The 27,364-nt window shown below is 49.2% G+C and overlaps 1 long non-coding RNA gene across 2 annotated transcripts; it reads right to left on the reverse strand.

Annotated features, from left to right (window-relative positions):
- Nucleotides 1-12,373, reverse strand: LOC112207604 (uncharacterized). Of its 2 annotated transcripts, XR_010150022.1 has the most exons (7): nucleotides 11,040-12,373; nucleotides 10,304-10,648; nucleotides 9,661-9,855; nucleotides 8,368-8,565; nucleotides 6,545-6,768; nucleotides 1,593-1,763; nucleotides 1-381 (listed from the first exon to the last, which is right to left on the reverse strand). It is a non-coding gene; the product is annotated as an uncharacterized LOC112207604 (long non-coding RNA). The 2 variants fall into 2 exon arrangements; XR_010150021.1 differs by lacking the exon at nucleotides 6,545-6,768.
- Nucleotides 12,374-27,364: the final 14,991 nt, after the last annotated feature.

Genomic DNA, 27,364 nt, shown 5'->3' on the forward strand with positions numbered 1-27,364 from the left:
TTCATTTTCATAAGACTTTTGCTTGTTTTATTTTTAATTTTTAAAAAAGTTTTTTTAAAAAGAAAAGAAAAATCCTTAATTCTCACTTTTCAAAATAGAACTCTTAAATAGTAATTGATAGCACTTTACCTCTGTTTTCCTGATAAAAAAAATTCTAAAAGAATAAAAATAATTTCATCCTGCCTCCATATTATAACCAGAATAATTGAAATAATATGCTTCAATTGATAGTAAAGTAGCATTTATGTTTTTGGATCAATGAAGCTAAGCCAGCACTAAGAATTTTCTTACTATTCCTCCACTACATTACAGTTACTTCTTCATCCCTATACATACCGCAATAATGAGTCGGCTACATCCATTTAGATTATCAACCCAACCCTAAAAGAAAGAAAATTTCCATTGGTTACACATTTCAGAAAATTGTTGTATCTTTGGAACATCTGCCGTCTAATCTTAATAAATTTCAAACAAGGGCACTGAGACTCCAGCCGATAGAACTATCTAATTCAGTATTATTAAGATCCCAAAGATCAATGGCAAAGCGTTGGCTATTTTCTGCAGTTTGTGCAAGAATTAAAATTTGGCCAGGATTGTTGTTTGTAGCAGCAGTCATGAATGGTTTTGTGGTGTTTTATGACAACTTAAGGGCTACAATGGACCTTGTCCTTATATCATGATCTGCTAAGCAATTCACCAACCATACTTCACCTCATTCCTGATTTTAGCCTCCTTAGGAGAACATTGAAAACATGATTGGTAATAATGTGAGTTGACTTGCTTAAAGATGTTACAGGAAAGATTATGCTTAAGAGTAGTTAGAGGGAAATGTCTTTTTCAGTTTGTTTCCTAAGCCCTAAGCCGTCTCTTTACCTTACAGTATAAAAGTCGAAATGCGTATAATGGGAGACCAGATATATGGGAGGAGAAGATGAAGGGACTAATATTCATTGAGCCTTTTAGTAGGGATCTACCTTTTACTAGAGACTGAGCACTCCTCATACATTGTCTCATTAAACCAACTCTCCAAACTAGTATCTGTCCTGTTCTACCGAAAGAACAACTCAAAAATGTTGCATTGCCAGTAAGTGGTGGAGCTGGAATGTATCTGCCCCCAAAGCTTCACGGACTTACTTTGAAGAAGATGGTATAATTCAAAGTACTTTCAAAAGGACATAGCAGTATACTGAGGTTAAAAAAAATTAGTATTCCCAAACTGAGATCCTTCTGTGAGCTTTGTAACCCTGGCAGTTAGTTGCAATACTACCAATTTGGCCATCAAGAACATTCTGATATGTTTAAGCTACAGTGGGAAAGCCAAGATATGAAAACATCACCCATGGGAATTTTGAGACTAGAGTAGTTAGAAGCTAATTTAAGATCTCCATCCAACTCTAAGATAGGGTAACTGCCAGAAGAGCCGCATGATCCCAAAGTGGAATTTTGCCCTAGTATAATGGGTTAATATTTGATTGGCTGCACTTAGCTATAAATCCTGAGGAGAAGAAGAAGAAGAAAGACATCAGAAAATAATTGGGCTAGAAGAACCTTAGTTTGAAAGCAAAACACAGAATCCAGGTAAGTGGGCTTACCAGGAAAAGCTGGTGCCACGTTGCTCCGCACAATGGAGGGCCTTAGGATGGCAATGGTTAGGTTCCTGCTCTCCTGCTGCACCACCATTTCTCCCAAGGCCTTGCTATAGGTCTAAGTATTGGGACAATCTCCAATCCGCTTGGGAGTGATCTCGTCAATAATGGCGTTGTCTATACATAAAAGGTAGTCAGAATAAAAAGAATTCTAGCAACATGTGTTAGACAATAGACCAAAAGGAAAATGTGAGACACAGTCAAACAAAACTTCCACCTTTTAGCCTTGGTTCTGGAATTCAGAACAGTCACATGATACCAAGTTTGAGTGCGTACCTGTCCAAAGCATGCATGAGCTCTTTTGTCTTCACTGCTAAGCCCAATCTTACAGTCAAATCCTATGCCCTCCCATCCAGACAGGTAGGTAGGTAGACGGATAGAATCAATAGCAATGCCACTTTATTACTACTACTAGTGTAGGGCTATTAACACTACTTTAGCGCTACTATTACTTTGTCAGTACTAATTACTACTTTATCTGTAGCAGTATTAATTTGAGGTAGTTACATACAACCTCTTTACTTCCTTTCCAACAAGCTCGTAAGTACATTCATTGCACATATTTTTGAGTCCCAATCATTCTCCCAGTAGTGTGCTGGAAGCTGTGTTCAGGGAGTTTGAGGCTCTCATCCAAGGTGTTTCAGTGGCAGCCCTGTTCAGTGTTGTCCTATAGAAACCCAGTGCAGTGATCCTGAAGAGTTTAGCTTTACATTTTAAAATTTTCATTCAATGCAAATCAAACCAAAGTGATTACTTTTGGCAGACTGACAATCTGTTTTACCAAATCTATGTAATGCATTTTGAAGGTCTGTTTAGAGTCTATGATAACAAATTGCTAATTATTTCCAGAGATTTTCAATGAATTCTGAAGTCTGTCAAGTGTGGTGATTATAGTACTCTGAAATTGCTTCAAAACCATGAATATTGAATACTCCTACTTACAAGATGACATGTATCATCAATAACTGAGTTACCATAGCATCAGCCTAGTCTGTCTTAAAAATATGTCAGAACCAGCCGGGCACAGTGGCTCATGCCTGTAATCCCAGCATTTTGGGAGGCCATGGCGGGCAGATCACGAGGTCAGGAGATTGAGACCATCCTGGCCAACATGGTGAAACCCCGTCTCTACTAAAAATACAAAAATTAGCTGGGCATGGTGGCGTGCGCCTGTGATCCCAGCTATTCAGGAGGCTGAGGCAGAAGAATCACTTAAACCAGGGAGCAAAGGTTGCAGTAAGCTGAGATCTTGCCACTGCACTCCAGCCTGGTGACAGAGCAAGACTCCATCTCAAAAAAAAAAAAAAAAGTCAGAACCATTTGATAACCCCAAAATCTATCTACAGCTCTCTGAGAGAGCAAAAAAAAATATTGTCAATTAAATATGCAACATGTATTCTAGCTGACAGATCTATGTGGTTAAATTGTTAATATAACATAGCTTTTTAAAAATTAAGCTGTCGGAATATGCTAGGGTGATTTTTCTGATCAATGTGGTCCATTTATTTCTATTTTATACAACAGAACATAACTATACTATTTTGATTGTAGAAAATCTTCACTGTTACCACCTTGCTGACATGACACATTTTTGAGCAACTAAGATGTGCATGAGGTTAAGACTCATTCAGAATCACAACTCTCAATATTAATGCCTCATTTGATCCTGGGGTAGAACATGGGCATTGACCATTATGTTTCCATTTTTCTTCCTTTGCTTCTGAGTGCTGAGTCTGGATACTCAAATGTCTTTTCACTTAAGTTGAATAGAGAAAGATTGAGGGGATCTAGAATTAAAAACTTAAACTACATAGAAATATCAAGGATATTTTAATTATATGGTCACCTGGGGGCTGGGAAAGAGGGTAGGATGATTCATACACCTCTCAATCTTAACAGTAATCCTACCATTACCTCATTTCATTTCTGTGTCAACAGTGGATTGACTGACCTAAGACCATTTCCCCTCAACTGCAAAACTATACAGTTTATGAAAACCAGGTCTTGAGGGAATAGAGCTTAATTTCAGTAAGTCTGTAAAGAAAAAATTCCTAGAAAACATCAGAGCCCAAAAATGTACTGGATTGTATGTCAGATGGCTAGTACCAGTTGCTGTCATTAATGTTGGGGCAGCCGGAAAGGATAATACTTGGAGGGAAGGGGGCCTTATAAAGCTTAGTGAGTTTCCTTGTATTAGAAAATGTTGGGTTTTGTTGTTGTTGTTCTTGTTGTTTGTTGTTGTTGTTGCTGTTTTGAAATGAAGTCTTACTCTTGTCGCCCAGGCTGGAGTGCAGTGGCACAATCTTGGCTCACTGTAATCTCCACTCCCCGGGTTCAAGCAATTCTCCTGCCTCAGCCTCCTGAGTAGCTGGGATTTCAGGTGCCCACCACACATGGCTAATTTTTGTACTTTTAGTAGAGATGGGGTTTCACCATGTTGGCCAGGCTAGTCTCGAACTCCTCACCTCAGGTAATCTGCCCGCCTTGGCCTCCCAAAGTGCTGGGATTCCAGGCATGAAAAAATTTTGGTTTTATAGATTTCTAACAACACACATGGAAGAAATTTTAATATTATATAGATGGCTTACCTCTGCTACTCTTAGCTGCACCTGTATTCCACTGTTTTATATTCTCATTCCAATTTTACTTGTGAAAATGGCAATAATTATATTCATTCTAAATTCTCAGGTTATGAGGGTAAACAAAAATATTCACAACTGCATTTAAGCTGTTTGATAAAACAAAATGAGCCAATAAACCTAACGCACTCCTATTTTTAGATAAAACAATCGGAGAGCATCATATATCTGTGTACGTAATAGTTGGTTTTAAAATGTCATTTCTGGCCATATGTGGTAGCTCAAGCCTGTAATCCCAGTACTTTGAGAGGCCAAGGAAGGAGGATCGCTTGAGTCCACAAGTTTGAGACCACCCTGGGCAACATAATAAGACCCAGTCTCTACAAAAAAAAGGTTTAAAAATTAGCTGGGCATGGTGGTGTGCACCTGTAGTCCCAGCTACTCAGGAGGCTGAGGAAGGAGGATTGCTTGAGCCTGAGAGTTGAAGGCTGCAGTGAGCCATAATTGTGTCACCATACTCTAGCCTGGATGACAGAGTGAGACCCTGTCTCAAAATGAATGAATGAGTAAAACAAATAAAAATAAATTATCATTTATAATGCAGCCAGACAGGCCATCTGCTAGCTCATTCAGCCAGTTCCTAGGTTCAGACAGGAGATTAGTGTAAACATGCACATGCACTGATTGGGCAAAGCCCTTCTCAGGACTTTCACTCAATTCAGGGTTGCTGCTGTTGTTTGTTCTCAATATGTTTTTAAACAGTAAATAAGTTACCATGGATAAAAAACACTATATAAACCAAAATACATGTCTGAAATTAATCCAAATGTTCTTCAGTATACTCAAGAAGATGTTTTGACCCAGGGGTCTCAAATACTAAACTCGAATTGCTTCAGAAGAAGCATAAAGTCATTGAAAATTTCAGAAAGCAATATGTATGTCTATGTATGTACATACATAGACACATATACAATTTCTTCCAAAGATTACTATCAATTTTGCTTTCAAACTTATTGAATCAACATGATGATATCATTAATGGTTTCATTATTTATGTATTTATGGAATGAAATACTAAGAAACATATGTATTTCCCCTCCCCTGACCCTCCAATTTTCTCATTCAACAAGTTGGCAAGCCTAGTGGTTTATGAGGAAATCTGTTAGAGAGTAAGTAGTGGACACACTGTCTTATAATAACGTTTGCTCTTTCTCCAGTCTAAATTATATAATTCACTTGATTGTTGTAGTTATCAAGTTGTATTTGTTCATCTGTCTGTCTGCCCACTGGACAGTGAGTCCAGGAGAGCAGGGATTATGATTTTTATCTCTGTGTCTAATCACTTTTCTGCCCCCAGGAGCCAGCTACCTTATTCAGTAAATGGATGCTCTTCCACATGGTAATCTTGATTGGCCAATTTCTGTACTATATAAGGTTTTGGGAAGCAGAGATGGACAATGATGAGACAGAGTGGATGTACTCAAAAAAAGACAAGGTTGTAGGGAGAATGCAGGAAAGGAAGGAAGGGAGTATCTTTGTACAGCAGGTAGCAAAATTGGAAGTCAAAGTGTCCAGTGGCAGTGGTGAAAAGTGTTGACCAACCTCGGTTTGATGAAGGTGGCGTGAAAGTCAACTTAAACTTTTCACTGGGAAGCAGGATATTTCTGAGCCTAATGCTTAGGGAGAATTGGCCTCTGTATTTCCCTCCAGACTTTCATGAGGCACCCAGCTTGGCCCAAACATGAGCCAGATGCTGAATAGCCTACCAATGGCCTGCCAATGTGAAAATTATTCAGTTTGGTTAAGAAACAATTTACTCATATTCTGGTTTGTATTTGAAGCCTGCTAATATCAAAGTACACAGAATTTTCATTTTTATGTCAGCTACTTAGATGTCATTTTGAAGCTGTGCCATGATGAAATTAAAAACACAGGCCTGGCACAATGGCTTATGCCTGTAATCCCGACACTTTGGCCAAGGTCAGGAGGTGGAGAACAGCCTGGCCAAGATGGCGAAATCCCATCTCTACTAAAAACATAAAAATTAGCCAGGCACACTTGCGGGCACCTGGAATCCCAGCTACTCGGGAGGCTGAGGCAGAACAATAGCTGGAACCCAGGAGGCAGAGCCTGCAGTGAGCTGGGATAACACATTGCACTGCAGCCTGGGAAACAAGAGCAAGACTCAATCTCAAACAAACAAACAAAAAGCACAAGTGCTAGAGTCAGCTTTCACCATTCCCCTAGAACAGATCATCTTTTTCAGTGTTAACAATGTGTTCTATAGCAGGAAGTCAAGACTACTGTCCAAGGTCTGACCTCCTTTGATATCTCCTGGAGGGCTGTGATGAGGGCCACTGCTGCTGGCTGTGGGGGTCTCCATTTCCCTGCCTCTCACCCCTGCACCTTCAGGGCACACGCCACCTTTCCTTTTTTACATGGCAGACTAGCTGTGTCTTCTGGTGGCCACGTAGCTTCAGAAGTGTGGTTTTTAGTAGGTACAGATCTACTAGGAACTTTCATTAAATTAAAGCTTCTAGGAACTGAAAGACAACAGGAGACAAAGAGAGCAGGAGAAAGAGGAAGCATGGGGTATTAGAAGATAAATGATCCTCTTTTCAAATGAAGACTGCTTAATGAAAAATCTCTTTAAGGCACAATTTCCCAAACTTGCCTGGTCATCAGTGTGAATTACACAAGGCCCCTGGGAAAAATCCAGACTCCTGGGTGCCATTTTAGAACCACTAAATACATCTGCAGAGGTAAGAGTCTGGATAATCTGTATTTTCAACATGGCCTGGAAATTCCAACTGTCAGGTAAATTAGGGAATCACTAATTTAAAAGAAGTCCACTCCATCAACTTAAGTCGTTAAGATTTGAATATATCAGGATTAGCTCTCAAAAACACATTGCTTCTTGGAGTAAACATTTCAACAGAATAGAATTTTAAAATTATTAAATCCCCTAATGCTATCCCTCCCCCACTCCTCTAGCCCCCCACCCACTGACAGGTTCCGGTATGTGATGTTCCCCTCCCTGTGTCCATTTGTTCTCATTGTTCAGCTCCCACTTATGAGAACATGCGGTGTTTGGTTTTCTGTTTCTGCGTTCGTTTGCTGAGAATGATGGCTTCCAGCTTCATCTATGTTCCTGCAAAGGACGTGAACTCATCCTTTTTTATGGCTGCAGAGTATTCCATGGTGTATATGTGCCACATTTTCTTTATCCAGTCTATCACTGGTGGGGATTTGGGTTGGTTTCGAGTCTTTGCTATTGGGAACAGTGTCGCAATAAACATATGTGTGCATGTGTCTTTATAGTAGAATGATTTATAATCCTTTGGGTATATACCCAGTAATGGGATTGCTGGGTCAAATGTATTTCTGGTTCTGGATCCTTGAGGAATCACTACACTGTCTTCCACAATGGTTGAACTAATTTACACTCCCACCAACAGTGTAAAAGGGTTCCTGTTTCTCCACATCATAATGTAGCACTGAATGTAGATGAGCGCCTAATGTAGATGAGAGGTTGATGGGTGCAGCAAACTACCGTGTCATGTGTATACCTATGTAACAAACCTGCACGTTCTCCACATGTATCCCAGAACTTAAAATATAATAAAAAAAGATTGAAAATTTAAAATTTTAATACAAAATTAGGACTTAGTTATTTGCAAAATACACTGTATTTTCAATGTGAAAAACAAAGGGTTCTCGTATGTATTATCAATAAAGTTATATAGTTTCCCATAAAAATAACATTAATAATGGAAAATTCTAAAAGAAAAATAATTAAATTTCTTTTAGGACAATTTAAAAATGTATCTGTCAATTTTAACATGAAAATTCTCTTACGTTTATACATCCCACATTCTAATAAGGACTAATTTTTATGAGCAGTAAAGAAATGTGTGTATGCGTGTCTGTATACTTATAGGTATATATCTGTTTCTGTGAAAATCTCTCTTTTAGAGTCAGAAAATCTGTTTGGTCCCAGTTCTTACTAATAATAAATGATCTCACTAAAGATACTTAAATTCAGTAAACTCAATAAACTTTACTCTTAATGAGGTAAGAATGAGAACACAGGTGCCAGCCATGAGCTGCGGTTCCACTGGCACAGGCTTCAGAGATCCTACCTTTAACATCCTCCTTTCATTCATTTGAGCCAGATAAGAAAGGAGTCTCTCGGGAGAGAAGCAAGCATACACCTTGGGGCCAGACAGCCCACGGTCAAAGTTGAACTCCACCACTGTTCAGCTGTGTGACTTTGGGCAAGTGACTTTTCCTCTCTGATCCTCATGATCCTTTTTGGTAAAAACAGCACAATGACAGGTCTATGAAGATTGGAGGAAAGAAAAATGTGTGTCTTAGTTTAAGTTTCCTGGAAGTAGATCCTGAGGCAAAGATTCAAGTATAAAAATTTTATCTGGAGATGACTCCAGGACAGTAATTCTACTGCCAGTTCTTCCTTAGAGTACTAATTGCAGGCAACACCAGTAGAGGAGTGGGGAACTGAGACAGGAATGGAATGTAGCAGTTAAAGGGACCTTCATCAAGAAAGTTTCCACTGTGGGCAGCCAGGACTCAGCCCTGCCGGGTACCTCTGAGAGACAGCATAGAACATGTGCCTCAGAGTCATCACACCCAGAGCAAGGGAGTTGGGTTATTTATCCACCAATACACACCAGTCACTCTTCAGGGCTTCGCCCAAGGACATGATTCCTCCAGAATGCCCTGCCTGCACTGCAAGAATGAGACCTGGAGGGTCAATGGCAAGAGCCCTGACAGCACCTCCAGCAGTGAGCAGGACCACAGCCTGGTGTGGAGAGTTTCAGTCCCTCAGTGACCCCAACACACACACACACACACACACACACACACACACACACACACACACACACACACTCTCTCTCTCTCACACACACACACACACATTTTCTCTCTCACACACACACACCATACTCCAACACCAACAGAGAACATACATACATACACATACATGCATAGATGACTGTTACCCACTTAGATCCTGGTGAATCCATGGGATAGAAGATAAGGTGGGAATCAGAGGGAAAAGCAAAATTAAGGGGAGTGACGGTCTTGGGAACAAAATGAAAATATAGGCAGAAAATCAAGGGGGAAGAGTGGTCTGGACACCAAACGCCTGATGGCTGGCACCTGCTCTACATACACTGTCAGTCATTCTCCAAGCAACCTCGTGGAGTCGAAGGAATTCCCCTCAATTAGAGATGGCAGAAATGTAGTTCAGAAAAGAAAACTGATTTTACTAACTGATTTTACTGCTTCTGGGTTCTGCTTTTCTTGCTAGGCAATCATGACAGAATTGACAAAAACATTTTCCCCCTTCACCACCTGGAGCAGAGCCAATGAGAGGGGCTGGGGAACAGGCCATGAGGCCCTGCACCCACCATTCAATGTCTTCAGGATTAGGACTGTTGCATCACAGGCTGGCAGCACTCTCGATGTCTGGGTGTTTTGTGAGGTTGTACAGGATCTAGTAGAGGCCACTGGCTCTGCTGTCATATCCTAAGAGGCAGCCAGGCAGACTTGTGTCTCTTGGCTGCTTCAGCACCAGAGGATGAACAGCGCCCAATACACTGAGGCTTTCGGGAGAATGGGAGGAGGGAAAGGAAGGGCAGAATGGAGCGATGTAGGGTCCATCCATCATATCCCTGGATGGAGAGACCCCTGTTCCCACAGTAGTCCCACACCGGGACCACCACCAGCACTCATGAATATGCCAGCCTCCATTTATATGTCCTCGTCTGACAACTCCTTCCCATTTTCATCCTGGAGGCAAGACTCTGAATACACTAGCTCTGAGGACACCTGTGTGTAACCTGAGACAGTCCCTGAAGACCTTTCATCCAAGCAGGATCCCTCCCTTGCCATCTCCAGACCTGCCCCACAAGCTCCCTCCCTGGTCTCCTGGCTCTTGTTCACTCCTTCCAGGCAGCTTTCTACAGTCATCTCTAAAACATAGCTGACTGTCACTCCTTTATCCAGCACCTTCCATGGCTCCCCAGAGCCCTCCAGATCAAGTTCAAGTACCTTGATCAGACACTTGATCTCAAGCTCCATTCTACCTCCTGAATTAAGATCCCGGAGAAGCCACCTTGCTCAGCACAAGTGCATCAATGAAGTCCGAAGCCTTGAATGTGGCCTTGGCCTTGAGGAAGTCATCAACACCCTGGCTAGTGAGGGTGCGGTGCTGCTGCAAGATGATGGTGTCTGAAGTTGTGCACCAAGTCACAGGCCCTGCAGAAGCATCGCCCCTCAGGAATGGGTAGTACAGGAAGTCCAAGCACAGGCAGATCTGCTGACGCCGTTACAGTATGAGGGTACTGAGCTCCAAGATGTCAGCAATATGTTCACTGGCATTCCTGCAGGGTGAGGCTAGGGAGAGGAAGCAGATCCGTAACACATATGAAACTCTGGAAGCCCTTCCCAGCCAAAATCTCTGGACCACATTACACCCAGAAATGGGTGCCCTCTCAGCACACTTCTCTCTGCCTCCTTCTCTGAGCTGCCTCCTGGCCCCACATGCCCCAGCCTGGACCAGGGCTTGGAGCCCAGCAGGTGTTCAGTTCATGGTGTTGACTGCTTCCTGGCACAGGAGAGCCCTTGGTAGCTCTGTGACTCCTCCTGTGGAACCCCTGCCTCTGCCTCAGGACCTCCCTATTCCCATGGGAAGACTCCAAGGATTGCCCCACCTGCCCAGGGATCCTCCAACCCCATAGGCCTTACTTGATGCCTTATCCCTCCCAGAACATGACATGTTTCTCACAAGGTGACTTATTTCCAAGGCCATCTGTGGATGTTTGCTGGGGACCTCTTGCTGTTCTCCTTTATGATCTGTAGGGCAGGGCCAAGAGGAGAAACCAGCCCAACCTCAGAACAAACAAAGGCTCACTGCCACAAATGGCAACCACCAAACAGTCAGCAGTGCTTCTGGGAGGAAAGGAGGTTTCATTCCGCACAAAGCTCCTTGTTTGGTTTCTTTCTGAATCCGGGGAGGGGTAGGTACCAAGCCCAGCTTACCTGTGGTGTCTACATTACCATCTGTGCCTAGGATGTGCAAAGGGCCCCTGCTCCCACCGCAGGGTTGACGTTCCCTCCAGCTGGAGACCTGGGCTCCTGACACCGCCTGGCCTGTCTGTCCTGCTCTGGATGAGCGTGGAAAGGCTGTACCTGGTATTTCCCTAGGTCCTTGGTTTCTACCACCTAGACATCCAGCAGGAGTGACCATGTCTAGCACCACACCTGGAAGGGGACTCCCTTGTACAGCAGCCCAGACATCCACAGATGGAAGAGTGCTCAGTGACACAGGCCACAAGGGTCCCCAGGGAGGATCAGGGGGTGGAGGATTCTGGAGGTTTCCAGCCTTGGGCTCTGTAGTTCCTCAAAGAGGTTAGGTCTACCTAGTACCAGGCCTCCCATCCCACGATTCAAAGACTGAATGAGTGTCCAGCATCAGGAACTCTGTTCTGGACCTGTTTTTTCATTTAGGTCACCAAGGGACAACCCCTAACCCCTGAGCTAGGGATGGTCCAAGCTCTGGCATGAGATTTTCCTCCAGCAATGTGATGCTTACTGGGACAGGTAGAAAAGCTGGTGACCAGGCCTGCTGTCCTCTGGGTAAGGAGTGTGCCACCCACCCTCTGAGATGCAGGTGGTGCCAGGCCACAGCACTGGGTGCCTGTAACCCTGGCTCTGCAGACACCGGTCATGGAGGTCCCTCCCTCCACATTACCTTCTTGCTGCTCCTAGATTTCTTCTAGTCATTAAGCACTTTGAGTCACTTTTCTGTGCATCCAATTTTACATTTTTGCTCTCAGATGAAACAGGATAAAGTATGCTGAGCTGCCAGGATTCCTGGAGGGGACCTTGGATGCTGAGTCTTGGGATCCAGGGCCCTGATGGGACTGAATCAGAAGGAGCCAGGGAAGGACAAATATTGGGGCTGAGCCCCTATGACCCAACGGCCATTGGTGGCCTGGCATTATGGTCCCAAGACACCTTGTCCTCAGGCCAGAGACACCATGGGCTTTGGTCGGGTCCCAGCCTCCCAGTAGTGTCCTGGCACTAGCAGGAGCTGACCCCTGAGCCAAAACCGCAGTTCTGGGTTTGGGGTTTGGTAAAACCACCTCAAGGACAGAGTCTTGGGATCGGGTTTGGCAGGAACCATGGTGCCTCCCAGAGATGCTGTGTCACTCCCACTCGCCACGAAATGTGCACACAGGCTGTCCCCATGTCCATCCCATCCTGCTGGACAGGATGGAGGAAGTCAGGGAACAGGCAGGGTGGACAGCTGGGGTGCAGGGAGAGGCAGGTGCATGCTGGGAGGTCAGGCCCTGCGAGGGCTGTGGAGGCATCAGGTGGAGTGGGCTCCAGGTGCACCTTCAGTGTACTGGGCACGTCTCAGGCCAGGCTCACTGGACCCTGGATGTGTGATGTGGTCAATCACTGGGGGAATGTTGTCAGGTCCCAGCCACCTGCCCTGGGCAGCACTGTCTCATCTCAGGACTGGACTTTCTGAGTCCTAAGACAAGACAGTGCTGCCCAGGCCTGACAGCCTGGGAGGACCTGTTAAGTCCTCCATCCCTAGACTAGCCTCCCAACAGCAGGGACAGTCTCTTATCTTCACCTTCAGGGAACTGACTGATCCATCTCACTCTAAGCCAATCGAGGCAGAGCTGAGGACCTGCACCAGTCTGGGAGCCAGTCCCCTCCCCAAATGGGCCTGAGGGAAGCACCATCCCTGTCCCAATCTGCCACAGGTTTAAGCCCAGGAGACACATGGGGAAGGGAGAACAGGGCATCCCTGCTGGCTGACACTGAAAAAGTGGGACCTGGGAGAATGGGGAGCACAAGGCTGGCAGGGGATGCTCCAGGCCAATGGAGAGCTCAGGCTGCACCACGGGGCTGCCCCTCCTGGGTGGAGGCTGTGCCCTCTACAGGATCTGAGAAAGTCCAGTCCTGAGATGGGACAGCGCTGCCCAGGGTAGGTAGCCAGGGCCTGAGAGCAGTCCCCCAGGGAGTGACCACATCACCTGGCTGGGGTCCAGGGAGCTTGGGGTGAGACCCACCCAGTGCACTGAGGGTGCACCTGGAGCCCAACCCACCTGACACCCTCACAGCCTTCACAGGGTCTGACGTCCCACCATGCACCTGCCTCTCCCTGCACCCCACTGCCCACCCTGCCTGTTCCCTGGCTTTCTCCATCCTGTGCAGCCCATAGACTGTGACCATCTCTCCAGACACTCTGACCCTTTCTTCACCTTTGTCCTGTCAGAATCTCTGAGCAACATCTCCCAGGTCCATCCAAACAACTGCTTTGTCCACTTTTGACCGGGCCGTTGGGCATCACTGGGCCATCCCAGCTGTCCACAGGGCCCTCGATAACGTGCAATGCACCTGGCTTCTCCAAGCAGCGCTCAGCAGTCCCCACTGACCAGGTTCCTGCTGACCAGACCCCACACATCAGGTCTTCCCTGACCACACCCTCACTGATTAGACCCCCATCACCAGGACCCACTAACAAGACCCCCGCTGCCAGGCCAACAATGACCATGACTCCACTGACCAGGACCTTGCTGACAAGGCCTCACAGACAAGGCCTCACTGAACAGGACCTTACTGACCAGGCCTCCCTGACAAGGCCTCACTGACCAGGTCCTTACTGACCAGGCCTCACTGACAAGGCCTCACTGACAAAGTCCTTACTAACAAGTCCTCACTGACCAGGACCTTATTGACAAGGCCTCACTGACAAGGCCTCATGGATGAGCTCCTTACTGACAAGTCCTCACTGACCAGGACCTTATTGACAAGGCCTCACGGACCAGCTCCTTACTGACAAGGCCTCACTGACAAGACCTCAAGGACCAGGTCCTAAATGAGAAGACCTCACTGACCAGGACCTTATTGACAAGGCCTCACTGACCAGGTCCTTACTGACAAGGCCCCACTGACAAGGCCTCACTGACAAGGTCCTTATTGACAAGGTCTCACTGACCAGGACCTTACTGACAAGGCCTCACTGGCAAGGCCTCATGGACCAGGTCCTTACTGACAAGGCCTCACTGACTAGGTCATTACTGACAAGGCCTCACTGATCAGATTCCACCGATCATGACCCCACTACCTGGCCCCACAGATGAGGCCCCACTGACCAGGCCTCCAGGGAACAGGCTGCCACTGATCAGGCCCCTACTAACCAGGCCTGAGGTGACTAGATGCCCCCGACTGGGACCCTAGTGAGTAGGCCCCACTGAACAGGCACCGACTGCTCAGGTCCCAGCTGACCAGGTCACCCCGTAGACCAGTGGTACAAAAGCCACCACTGACCAAGTCCTTTCTGACCAGGCCCCCACTGATGAGGTTCCATTGACCAGGCTGCCCTGATCAGGGCCCCATTGACAAGGGACTCACTGATGAGAACACGCCCACCAGGCCCTGCTGACTAGGTCCCATGTGACCAGTCCTCCACTGAATAGCAGCCCTTGACCTGGTCACCAGTGACCCAGCCCATGCTGACCAGGCCACCACTAAGCCCAGCTGACCAGGTCGCCACTGGTCAAGCCCCACAGCCCAGGTTTGCATTGACCAGACACCAAACAACTGGCTGCCAATAGGTCCCCACTCGCCAAAACCCCCACTACTGGATCCCCCTAATGAGACCCTCCCTAAGCACACCCCTGCTGGCCAGGCTCCCACTAAACAGGCCTCACTGACCAAGTCCCAACTGACTAGGTCCACTGAGCAGGCTCACACTGATCAGGCCCCTCCTAACCACATCAGAAGGCCAAGTGGCAATGAGATGTTTCATATGGCAGAAATAGAAACAAGACACAGAGAGAAAAGAGGTGCCACAGCCCATTATATAACCAGATCACATGAGAACTCACTATCAGATCAGCATCAAGAAGATTAACCACTGGTGAAGGATCCACCACACACACCACCACCTACTGTTTCCAGGCAGAAGCCTCCTGCAGAGGCAGAGCCTCTTGGGAAACTTCTACTATGGCAGTGCAGAAGGGAAATATGGGCTTGGAGCCCCCACACAGGAGGCCACCATCCTCCAGACCCCAGATTCATAAGCCCACCAACAGCCCGCACCCTCAGTATGCAAAAGCACTCAACACCAGCCCAGCCCATGAGAGCAGCCATGGGGGCTAAAGCCTGCAAAGCCACAGGAGCACTGCCCTAGCAGAGGTTTTCCACGAGCCTCTGCCTCTGCAGCAGGCTACTCCTCCTTCCTACTACCCCCACCCTCCCACCACCCTACAGCCAGCTTACTCCTCACCACGCTACCCACCTCTTTTTCCCTCCAACCCCACCCCCCTCCCATCCATGATTAAATCACCTCCCACCAGGCTCCACCTCCAACATTCGGGATTGCAATTCCACATGAGTTTTTCTAGGGAAACACAGCCAAACCATATTATTCTGACCTTGACCCCCTCCCCCGAATCTCATGTCATTCTCACAGAGTAAAATGCAGTCATGCCTTTTCAAATGTTTACAAAAGCCTTAACTCATTCCAGCATTAACTCAAATGTAAGAAGTTGAAAGTCTTATCTGATACATGGCTACGGTCTCTTCTGCCAATGAGTCCCTGAACTTAAAATGGAGTTCTTTTAAGGTACGATGGTGGTACAGGCATTGGGTAAGCTTTCTCACTCCAAAGGGAAGAAATTTCCCAGAAAAATAACACAAATGGGACCACAGGCCCAATACACATCCAAAACCCAGCAGGCCAGTATTCAAATCTCAAAGCTCCTAAACCATGAAGCAAACTCACTGTCAGAAGGACAGCATTACAAAGATGGTGTTTATCCATTTGTGAAGAATCTGCCCCCCACCTCTGCCTTTCCCCGCAACCCCAACACAATCCCCCCCAATGCTCCCAACCACCCCCACCTTCCAAACTCCACTCTCCACCATGATTAAATCACCTTCCACCAGTCCCCACCTTTAACTGTGCCCATTACAATTCCACATGAGCTTTGGTAGGGACACAGAGCCAAATCATATTATTCTGTCCCTGGTCCCCCAAATCTCCTGTTTCTTACATTGCAGAATACAATGATACCTTCCCTACAGTCCCCCAAATCTTAAATAATTCCAGCATTTACTCAAAATGTCCAAAGCCCAAAGTCTCATCTGAGACAAGGCTACAGTCCAATCTGCCCCTGAGTTTCTGAATTATAAAGCAAGTTAACTAATTCCAAGGCACAATGATTGTACAGGCAATGGGTAAGCATTCCCAGCCAGTAGAAAAAAAATGCCAGAAAGAAAAACAAAACACAGATGAGACTCACAGGATACATGAACATCCAAAGCCCAGCAGGCCAGTCATTCAATCCGACAGCTCCAAAATCATCCTTTTTGAATCCTTGTCCCACATCCATGGCACAGGGCTGTGAGGGCTGGGCTCCCAAGGCCTTGGGCAGATCTGCACCTGTGGCTTCGCAGCGTTCAGCACCCACAGCTGCCTCTCATGGACAGGGCTGTTTTGAATGCCTGTAGCTTTTCCACACTGAGGGTGCAAGATGTTGGTGGGTCTATGAATCTGGGGTTTGGAGAATGGAGCCTCCCTGTGAGGGGGCTTCAATGCTACCTGGCCCTTCTTTGCTGCCCTAGCAGAGGTTTTCCATGAGCCTCTTGGAAAGGCTACTGCCTGGACACCCAGGCTTTTCTCTACATCCTCTGGAGTCCAGACAAGAGGCTCCAAAGCCTCTAGTCTCTTGCTCTCTTCACCTGCTGCCTTAACACTATGGGGAAGCCATCAAGGCTTGGAGCCACATCTGAAGTAGTGACCCAAGCTGTACCTGTGCATCATTCAGCCATGGCTGGAGCTGGGGCTGCAGGGATGCAGGCAGCAGTGTCCTGAGGATGCACACAGCAGCAGGGCCATGGAGCTGGCCCAGGAAGCCATTCTTCTCTGCTAGGCCCCAGGGCCTGTGAGAGCAAGGGCTACTGCAAAGGTCTCTGAAATGCCTTCAAGACCTTTTACCCTTTGTCTTGGATACTTGCACTAAGCTCCTTTTTATGCAAATACTCTAAGCCGTATTGAATTTTCCCCCTGAAAATCACCTTTTCTTTTTGACCACTTGACTAGGCTGCAAATTTTCCAAACTTTTGAGCTCCGCTTCTAAGTAGAAGTTCCAACTTGAGGTCATTTCTTAGCTCATACATAACAACACAGGCTGTTCGACGCAGACAGGACACCTCTTGAGCTATGCTGCTTAGATGTTCATTCCACAAGATATATCCTAAACCATCATGCCCAAGTTCATAGTTTCACAGATCTCCAGGGCAAGGTCACTGTGCAGCCTCTGTTCGGCAAATCAAATGTAGCTTTGGCTCCTATTCACAGGAAATGCCTGATTTTCATCCGAGAACTTTCAAGTCTGGCCTTCACTGTCCATCCTTCTGTCAGCCTTCTGATCACAAGTATTTAACAATTCTCTACAGTGCTCCAAGCTTTTCCTCATCTTGCTGTCTTTTAAGCTTTCCCAACTCTCCCGACCTCTGTCTTTTACCCACTACTGAACCTGCTTCTACATTATCAGCTCTCTGTGTCACAGCCTGGCAATGTGGTAAAAGAAGAAAAGTCCATTTTCAGGGAAAAAATTCACATAGGCTTCAGATATTTGCATGAAAAGAAGCTGAGTGCTGCTTGACAAGACAATGGGGAAAGGCCTTGAAGGCATTTCATAGGGAAAAGGCCTTGAAGGAATTTCATAGCTTCACTTCACAGTACTAACCTTCTGTATGATCAAAAAGAAAAGAGGTTTCATTGGCTCACAGTTCTGCAGGCTGCAAAGGAAGCATAGTGGTTTCTGCTTCTGGGAGGACTCAGGTGCCTCCCAATCATACTAGAAAACCAAGGGGCAAGGATATGTTTCATACAGCAGGAGGAGGAGCAAGACAGAGAGAAGAAAGAGGTGCCACAATAAGTTATACAAGCAGATCTCATGAGAACTCACTATCACGAGGTCAGCATCATGAAGATGTTGCTTAACCATTGGTGAAGGCTCCACCCTGCAAAACTACCTACCACTGTTTCCAGGCAGAAGCATGCTGCAGAGGCAGAGCCTCTTCAGAAACCTCTACGACGGCAGTGCGGAAGGAAAATATGGGCTTGGAGGACTAACACAGGGAACCACCACCCTTCAGACCACAGGCGCACCCTTGCAGAGGTGATCGGTTGCTCTTTGAGCCAGCTTGGCCTTGCCTGGCATGCACAGGCCCCAGGTAGCAACATGTTGCTCCAAGTGAGCTTGTCCTGCCTTGACACAAATTCTAAGTCTGGCCAGGGCCACAGAAGGCCGAGTCCCCTAGATGCTAATCTTGGCTGCTTTCTGCATTTGAACATGAAGTCCTCCTCAAGACGGCCTGTGGTCTGCCTCTTGGCAACCAAGAAGCCCTCAGTGCCATATGACGCCTGAGGCATGGACTGCAGCCCCAAAGGCAGCGCACACCCTGCTCCTGAGCCTGCTGCTTGTTTCCTCTCTGTGGCTCCATTTGTAGCACAGTTGTTGCACTGAGACTTGTGCATGCCGGGCAAGGCCAAGCTGGCTCAAACAGCAACCAGCCACCTCTGCAAGTGTGTGCCAGCAGCAGCCAGACCAGCCACCAACCTCACTCGCTGCGGGACATGGTACATTGGTTCTTCTACCCTAAAGGTAGGGCCAAGAGGCAGACCACAGGCCGTCTTGAGGAGGACTTTATGTTCAAGTGCAGAAAGCAGCCAGGATTGCCACCAAGGGGACACAGCCTTCTGTGGTCTGCACTGCCATACAAGCTCTGAGACATGGACTGGTGACATCTGCTTTATAGAAAAATTAACCTAAGATCTATTAAAGAGTTAAATGTGCCATCTGATTTTACTCAGGCCTCTGCTCCATCAGCCCTCAGGTGGCAGCCACTCAGGCTGTGGGAACCTGGCCATCCCTGCTTCCTTCAGTCGGTGAGGTTGGTGGCCTGTCCAACTGGTCCAGGCGCACCCTTGTAGAGGTGGCTGGTGGCTCTTTGAGCCAGCTTGGCCTTCCCTGGCATGCACAGGCCCCAGGTACTAACACACTGCTCTGAGTGAGCTTCTCCTGCCTTGACACAAATTCTAAGTCTCGCCAGGGCCACAAAAGGCCGAGTCTCCTGCGTGGTAATCATGGCTGCTTTCTGCACTTGAACATAAAGTCCTCCTCAAGATGGCCTGTGGTCTGCCTCTAGGCAAGCAAGAAGCCCGCAGTGCTATATGACCCGAGGCATGGAGTGCAGCCCCAAAGGCAGTGCACATGCTGCTCCTGAGCCTGCTGCTCCTTTCCCCTCTGTGGCTCCATTTGTAACACAGTTGTTGCACTGAGGCTTGTGCATGCCAGGCAAGGCCAAGCTGGCTCAAAGAGCAACCAGTCACCTCTGCGAGGGTGTGCCAGGAGCCGCTGCACCAGCCACCAACCTCACTTGCTGCCACACATGGCACATCAGTACTTCTACCCTAAAGGTAGGGCCATAAGGCCATCTGCTTTTCCTAAGGCCTCTGCTCCATCAGCCATCAGGAGACAGCCACTCAGGCTGTTGGAACCTGGCCATCCCGGCTTCCTTCAGTGGGTGAGGCTGGTGGCTGGTCCAACTGGTCCAGGCACACCCTTGTAGAGGTGGCTGGTTCCGCTTTGAGCCAGCTTGGCCTTGCCTGGCATGCACAGGCCCCAGGTACTAACACGCTGCACCGAGTGAGCTTGTCCTGCCTTGACACAAATTCTAACTCTGGCCAGGGCCACAGAAGGCCGAGTCCCCTGAGTGGTAATCCCGGCTGCTTTCTGCACTTCAACATGAAGTCCTCCTCAAGATGGCCTGTGGTCTGCCTCTTGGCAACCAAGAAGCCTGCAGTGCCATATGACCCGAGGCATGGACTGGAGCCCCAAAGGCAGCGCACACCCTGCTCCTAAGTCTGCCGCTCATTTCCTCTCTGTGGCTCAATTTGTAGCACAGTTGTTGCACTGAGACTTGTGCATGCCGGGCAAGGCCAAGCTGGCTCAAACAGCAACCAGCCACCTCTGCAAGTGTGTGCCAGCAGCAGCCAGACCAGCCACCAACCTCACTCGCTGCGGGACATGGTACATTGGTTCTTCTACCCTAAAGGTAGGGCCAAGAGGCAGACCACAGGCCGTCTTGAGGAGGACTTTATGTTCAAGTGCAGAAAGCAGCCAGGATTGCCACCAAGGGGACTCAGCCTTCTGTGGTCTGCACTGCCATACAAGCTCTGAGACATGGACTGGTGACATCTGCTTTATAGAAAAATTAACCTAAGATCTATTAAAGAGTTAAATGTGCCATCTGATTTTACTCAGGCCTCTGCTCCATCAGCCCTCAGGTGGCAGCCACTCAGGCTGTGGGAACCTGGCCATCCCTGCTTCCTTCAGTCGGTGAGGTTGGTGGCCTGTCCAACTGGTCCAGGCGCACCCTTGTAGAGGTGGCTGGTGGCTCTTTGAGCCAGCTTGGCCTTCCCTGGCATGCACAGGCCCCAGGTACTAACACACTGCTCTGAGTGAGCTTCTCCTGCCTTGACACAAATTCTAAGTCTCGCCAGGGCCACAAAAGGCCGAGTCTCCTGCGTGGTAATCATGGCTGCTTTCTGCACTTGAACATAAAGTCTTCCTCAAGACAGCCTGTGGTCTGCCTCTTGGCAAACAAGAAGCCCACAGTGCCATACAACCCGAGGCATGGACTAGAGCCCCAAAGGCAGCGCACACACTGCTCCTGAGCCTGCTGCTCGTTTCCTCTCTGTGGCTCCATTTGTAGCACAGTTGTTGCACTGAGGCTTGTGCATGCCGGGGAAGGCCAAGCTGGCTCAAAGAGCAACCAGCCACCTCTGCAAGGGTGTGCCAGGAGCAGTTGTACCACTCACCCACTAGCGGACGGACATGGTACATCAGTTCTTCTACCCTAAAGGTGGGCCGCAATGCAATCTGCTTTTCCTAACACCTCTGCTCCATCAGCAATTAGGTGGCAGCCAAGGCAGGACAAGCTCACTCAGAGCAGCATGTTACTACCTGGGGCCTGTGCATGCCAGGGAGGCCAAGCTGGCTCAAAGAGCAACCAGCCACCTCTGCAAGGTCTGGCCAGGGCCACAGAAGGCCGAGTCCCCTGGATGGTAATCCTGGCTGCTTTCTGCACTTGAATATAAAGTCCTCCTCCAGACGGCCTGTGGTCCACCCGCAGGCAACCAAGAAGCCCGCAGTGCTATATGACCCGAGGCATGGACTGGAGCCCCAAAAGCAGCACACACCCTGCCCCTGAGCCTGCTGCTCGTTTCCTCTCTATGGCTCCATTTGTAGCACTGTTGTTGCACTGAGGCTTGTGCATGCCAGGCAAGGCCAAGCTGGCTCAAAGAGCAACCAGTCACCTCTGCGAGGGTGTGCCAGGAGCCGCTGCACCAGCCACCAACCTCACTTGCTGCCGCACATGGCACATCAGTACTTCTACCCTAAAGGCACGGCCACAGGGCCATCTGCTTTTCCTAAGGCCTCTGCTCCATCAGCCATCAGGAGGCAGCCACTCATGCTGTTGGAAACTGGCCATCCCAGCTTCCTTGAGTAGCTGAGGTTGCTGGCTGGTCCACCTGCTCCTGGCACACCCTTGCAGAGGTGGCTGGTTGCTCTTTGAGCCAGCTTGGCCTTGTCTGGCATGCATAGGTCCCAGCTACTGACATGCTGCTCCAAGTGAGCTTGTCCTGCCTTGGCACAAATTCTGAGTGTGGCCAGGGCCACAGAAGGCCGAGTCCCCTGGATGGTAATCCTGGCTGCTTTCTGCACTTGAACATGAAGTCCTCCTCGAGACGGCCTGTTGTGTGCCTCCTGGAAACCAAGAAGCCCGCAGTGTCATACGAGCCCTGAGGCATGGACTGGAGCCCCAAAGGCAGCACACACCCTGCTGCTGAGCCTGCTGCTCATTCCCTCTCTGTGGCTCCATTTGTAGCAGAGTAGTTGCACTGAGGCTTGTGCATGCTGGGCAAGGCCAAGCTGGCTCAAACAGCAACCAGCCACGTCTGCAAGGGTGTGCCAGGAGCAGCCGGACCAGCCACCAACCTCACTCGCTGCCGGACATGGTACATCGGTTCTTCTACCCTAAAGGTAGGGCCAAGAGGCAGACCACAGGCCATCTTGAGGAGGACTTTATGTTCAAGTGCAGAAAGCAGCCAGGATTACCACCCAGGGGACTCCCCCTTCTGTGCTCCGCAGTGCCATACAAGCTCTGAGGCATGGACTGGTGACATCTGCTTTATAGAAAAATTAACTTAAGATCCATTAAAGAGTTAAATGTGCCATCTGATTTTCCTCAGGCCTCTGCTCCATCAGCCCCCAGGTGGCAGCCACTCAGGCTGTTGTAACCTGGCCATCCCTGCTTCCTTCAGTGGGTGAGGTTGGTGGCTGGTCCAATTGGTCCAGGTGCACCCTTGCAGAGATGGCTGGTTGCTCTTTGAGCCAGCTTGGCCTTGCCTGGCATGCACAGGCCACAGGTACTAACACGCTGCTCCGAGTGAGCTTCTCCTGCCTTGACACAAATTCTAAGTCTGGACAGGGCCACAGAAGGCCAAGTCCCCTGGGTGGTAATCATGGCTGCTTTCTGCACTTGAACATAAAGTCCTCCTCAAGACGGCCTGTGGTCTGCCTCTAGGCAAGCAAGAAGCCCGCAGTGCTATACGACCCGAGGCATGGACTGGAGCCCCAAAGGCAGCACACACTCTGCTCCTGAGCCTGCTGCTCGTTTCCTCTCTGTGGCTCCATTTGTAGCACAGTTGTTGCACTGAGGCTTGTGCATGCTGGGCAAGGCCAAGCTGGCTCAAAGAGCAACCAGCCATCTCTGCAAGGGTGTGCCAGGAGCAGGTGTACCACACACCCACTAGCGGCCGGACATGGTATATCAGTTCTTCTACCCTAAAGGTGGGCCACAGTGCCATCTGCTTTTCCTAAGGCCTCTGCTCCATCAGCAATTAGGTGGCAGCCAAGGCAGGACAAGCTCACTTGGAGCAGCGTCTTACTACCTGGGGCCTGTGCATGCCAGGGAGGCCAAGCTGGCTCAAAGAGCAACCAGCCACCTCTGCAAGGTCTGGCCAGGGCCACAGAAGGCCAAGTCCCCTGGATGGTAATCCTGGCTGCTTTCTGCACTTGAACATAAAGTCCTCCTCAAGATGGCCTGTGGTCAGCCTCTAGGCAAGCAAGAAGCCCGCAGTGCTATATGACCCGAGGCATGGAGTGCAGCCCCAAAGGCAGTGCACATGCTGCTCCTGAGCCTGCTGCTGCTTTCCTCTCTGTGGCTCCATTTGTAACACAGTTGTTGCACTGAGGCTTGTGCATGCCAGGCAAGGCCAAGCTGGCTCAAAGAGCAACCAGTCACCTCTGCGAGGGTGTGCCAGGAGCCGCTGCACCAGCCACCAACCTCACTTGCTGCCACACATGGCACATCAGTACTTCTACCCTAAAGGTAGGCCACAAGGCCATCTGCTTTTCCTAAAGCCTCTGCTCCATCAGCCATCAGGAGACAGCCACTCAGGCTGTTGGAACCTGGCCATCCCGGCTTCCTTCAGTGGGTGAGGTTGGTGGCTGGTCCAACTGGTCCAGGCGCACCCTTGTAGAGGTGGCTGGTTCCGCTTTGAGCCAGCTTGGCCTTCCCTGGCATGCACAGGCCCCAGGTACTAACACACTGCTCTGAGTGAGCTTCTCCTGCCTTGACACAAATTCTAAGTCTCGCCAGGGCCACAAAAGGCCAAATCCCCTGCGTAGTAATCATGGCTGCTTTCTGCACTTGAACATAAAGTCCTCCGCAAGATGGCCTGTGGTCTGCCTCTTGGCAACCAAGAAGCCCACAGTGCCATACAACCCGAGGCATGGACTGGAGCCCCAAAGGCAGCGCACACACTGCTCCTGAGCCTGCTGCTCGTTTCCTCTCTGTGGCTCCATTTGTAGCACAGTTGTTGCACTGAGGCTTGTGCATGCCGGGGAAGGCCAAGCTGGCTCAAAGAGCAACCAGCCACCTCTGCAAGGGTGTGCCAGGAGCAGTTGTACCACTCACCCACTAGCGGACGGACATGGTACGTCAGTTCTTCTACCCTAAAGGTGGGCCGCAGTGCCATCTGCTTTTCCTAACATCTCTGCTCCATCAGCAATTAGGTGGCAGCCAAGGCAGGACAAGCTCACTCAGAGCAGCGTGTTACTACCTGGGGCCTGTGCATGCCAGGGAGGCCAAGCTGGCTCAAAGAGCAACCAGCCACCTCTGCAATGTCTGGCCAGGGCTACAGAAGGCCGAGTCCCCTGGATGGTAACCCTGGCTGCTTTCTGCACTTGAACATAAAGTCCTCCTCCAGACAGCCTGTGGTCCACCTCTAGGCAACCAAGAAGCCCGAGTGCTATATGACCCAAGGCATGGACTGGAGCCCCAAAGGCAGCACACACCCTGCTCCTGAGCCTGCTGCTCCTTTCTTCTCTGTGGCTCCATTTGCAGCACAGTTGTTGCACTGAGGCTTGTGCATGCCGGGCAAGGCCAAGCTGGCTCAAAGAGCAACCAGCCACCTCTGTAAGGGTGTGCCAGGAGCAGTTGTGCCACTCACCCACTAGCGGCCGGACATGGTACATTAGTTCTTCTACCCTGAAGGTGGGCCACAGTGCCATCTGCTTTTCCTAAGTCCTCTGCTCCATCACCAATTAGGTGGCAGCCAAGGCAGGACAGGCTCACTCAGAGCAGCGTGTTAGTACCTGGGGCCTGCGCATGCAAGGGAGGCGAAGCTGGCTCAAAGAGCAACCAGCCACCTCTGCAAGGTCTGGCCAGGGCTACAGAAGGCCGAGTCCCCTGGATGGTAATCCTGGCTGCTTTCTGCACTTGAACATAAAGTCCTCCTCAAGATGGCCTGTTTTCTGCCTCTAGTCAACCAAGAGGCCCACAGTGCTATACGACTCGAGGCTTGGACTGGAGCCCCAAAGGCAGCACACAGCCTGCTCCTGAACTTGCTGCTCATTTCCTCTCTGTGGCTCCATATGTAGCAGAGAGGTTGCACTGAGGCTTGTTCACGCCGGGCCAGGCCAAGCTGGCTCAAAGAGCAACCAGTCACCTCTGCGATGGTGTGCCAGGAGCCGCTGCACCAGCCACCAACCTCACTTGCTGCCACACATGGCACATCAGTACTTCTACCCTAAAGGCACGGCCACAGGGCCATCTGCTTTTCCTAAGGCCTCTGCTCCATCAGCCATCAGGAGGCAGCCACTCACGCTGTTAGAAACTGGCCATCCCAGCTTCCTTGAGTAGCTGAGGTTGCTGGCTGGTCCACCTGCTCCTGGCACACCCTTGCAGAGGTGGCTGGTTGCTCTTTGAGCCAGCTTGGCCTTGTCTGGCATGCATAGGTCCCAGCTACTGACATGCTGCTCCGAGTGAGCTTGTCCTGCCTTGGCACAAATTCTGAGTGTGGCCAGGGTCACAGAAGGCTAAGTCCCCTGGATGGTAATCCTGGCTGCTTTCTGCACTTGAACATGAAGTCCTCCTCGAGACGGCCTGTTGTGTGCCTCCTGGAAACCAAGAAGCCCGCAGTGTCATACGAGCCCTGAGGCATGGACTGGAGCCCCAAAGGCAGCACACACCCTGCTGCTGAGCCTGCTGCTCATTTCCTCTCTGTGGCTCCGTTTGTAGCACAGTAGTTGCACTGAGGCTTGTGCATGCTGGGCAAGGCCAAGCTGGCTCAAACAGCAACCAGCCACCTCTGCAAGGGTGTGTCAGGAGGAACCGGACCAGCCACCAACCTCACTTGCTGCCGAACATGGTACATTGGTTCTTCTACTCTAAAGGTAGGGCCAAGAGGCAGACCACAGGCCGTCTTGAGGAGGACTTTATGTTCAAGTGCAGAAAGCAGCCAGAATTGCCACCCAGGGGACTCGGCCTTCTGTGGTCTGCAGTGCCATACGAGCTCTGAGGCATGGACTGGTGACATCTGCTTTATAGAAAAATTAACTTAAGATCCATTAAACAGTTAAACGTGCCATCTGATTTTCCTCAGGCCTCTGCTCCATCAGCCCTCAGGTGGCAGCTACTCAGGCTCTCGTAACCTGGTCATCCCTGCTTCCTTCTGTGGGTGAGGTTGGTGGCTAGGCCACCTGGTCCAGGCGCACCCTTGCAGAGGTGGCTGGTTGCTCTCTGAGCCAGCCTGGCCTTGCCTGGCATGCACAGGCCCCAGGTACCAACACGCTGCTCCGAGTGAGCTTGCCCTGCCTTGACACAAATTCTAAGTCTGGCCACGGCCACAGAAGGCCAAGTCCCCTGGGTGGTAATCCTGGCTGTTTTCTGCACTTGAACATAAAGTCCTCCTCAAGATGGCCTGTGGTCTGCCTCTTGGCAACCAAGAAGTTCACAGTGCCATACCATCCCTGAGGCACGGACTGGAGCCCTAAAGGCAGTGCACAACCTGGTCTTGAGCCTGCTGCTCATTTCCTCTATGTGGCTCCATTTATATCATAGTTATTCACTGATGCTTGTGCATGCCGGGCAAGGCCAAGCTGGCTCAAAGAGCAACCAGCCACATCTGTAAGGGTCCACTTGGAGCAGATGGACCAGCCACCAACCTCACCCACTCAAGGAAGTAGGGAATGCGTGTTTTTACCATGCATTTCAATACAAGTACATTTCCCCTGAGGTTGGTGGCCTACATTTTCTTCTAGGTTTTTTGCTTTTAGGTCTTACGTTTAATTCTTTTATCCTTCTTAAGTTAATTTTTGTATAAAGTGTAAGGAAGTGGCCCAGTTTCAGTTTGCTGCATGTGGCTAGACAGTTTTCCTAACACCATTTATTAAATAGGCAATCCTTTCCCCAGTGCTTACCTTTGTCAGTTTTGTCAAAGATCTGGTCGTTTTACATGTGTGGTGCCATTTCTGTGGCCTCTGTTCTATTCCATTGGTCTATATACCTGGTTTGGTACCAGTACCATGCTGTTTCCGTTACTGTGACCTTGTAGAATAGTTTCAAGTCAGGTACTGTGATGCCTCCAGCTTTGTTCTTTTTGCTTAGGATTGTCTTGGCTATGTCTTTTTGGTTCCATATGAAATTTCAAGTAGTTTTTCTAAT

This window comes from Pan troglodytes, chromosome 13 (genome assembly GCF_028858775.2).
Source record: "Pan troglodytes isolate AG18354 chromosome 13, NHGRI_mPanTro3-v2.0_pri, whole genome shotgun sequence".
Taxonomy (NCBI): domain Eukaryota; kingdom Metazoa; phylum Chordata; class Mammalia; order Primates; family Hominidae; genus Pan; species Pan troglodytes.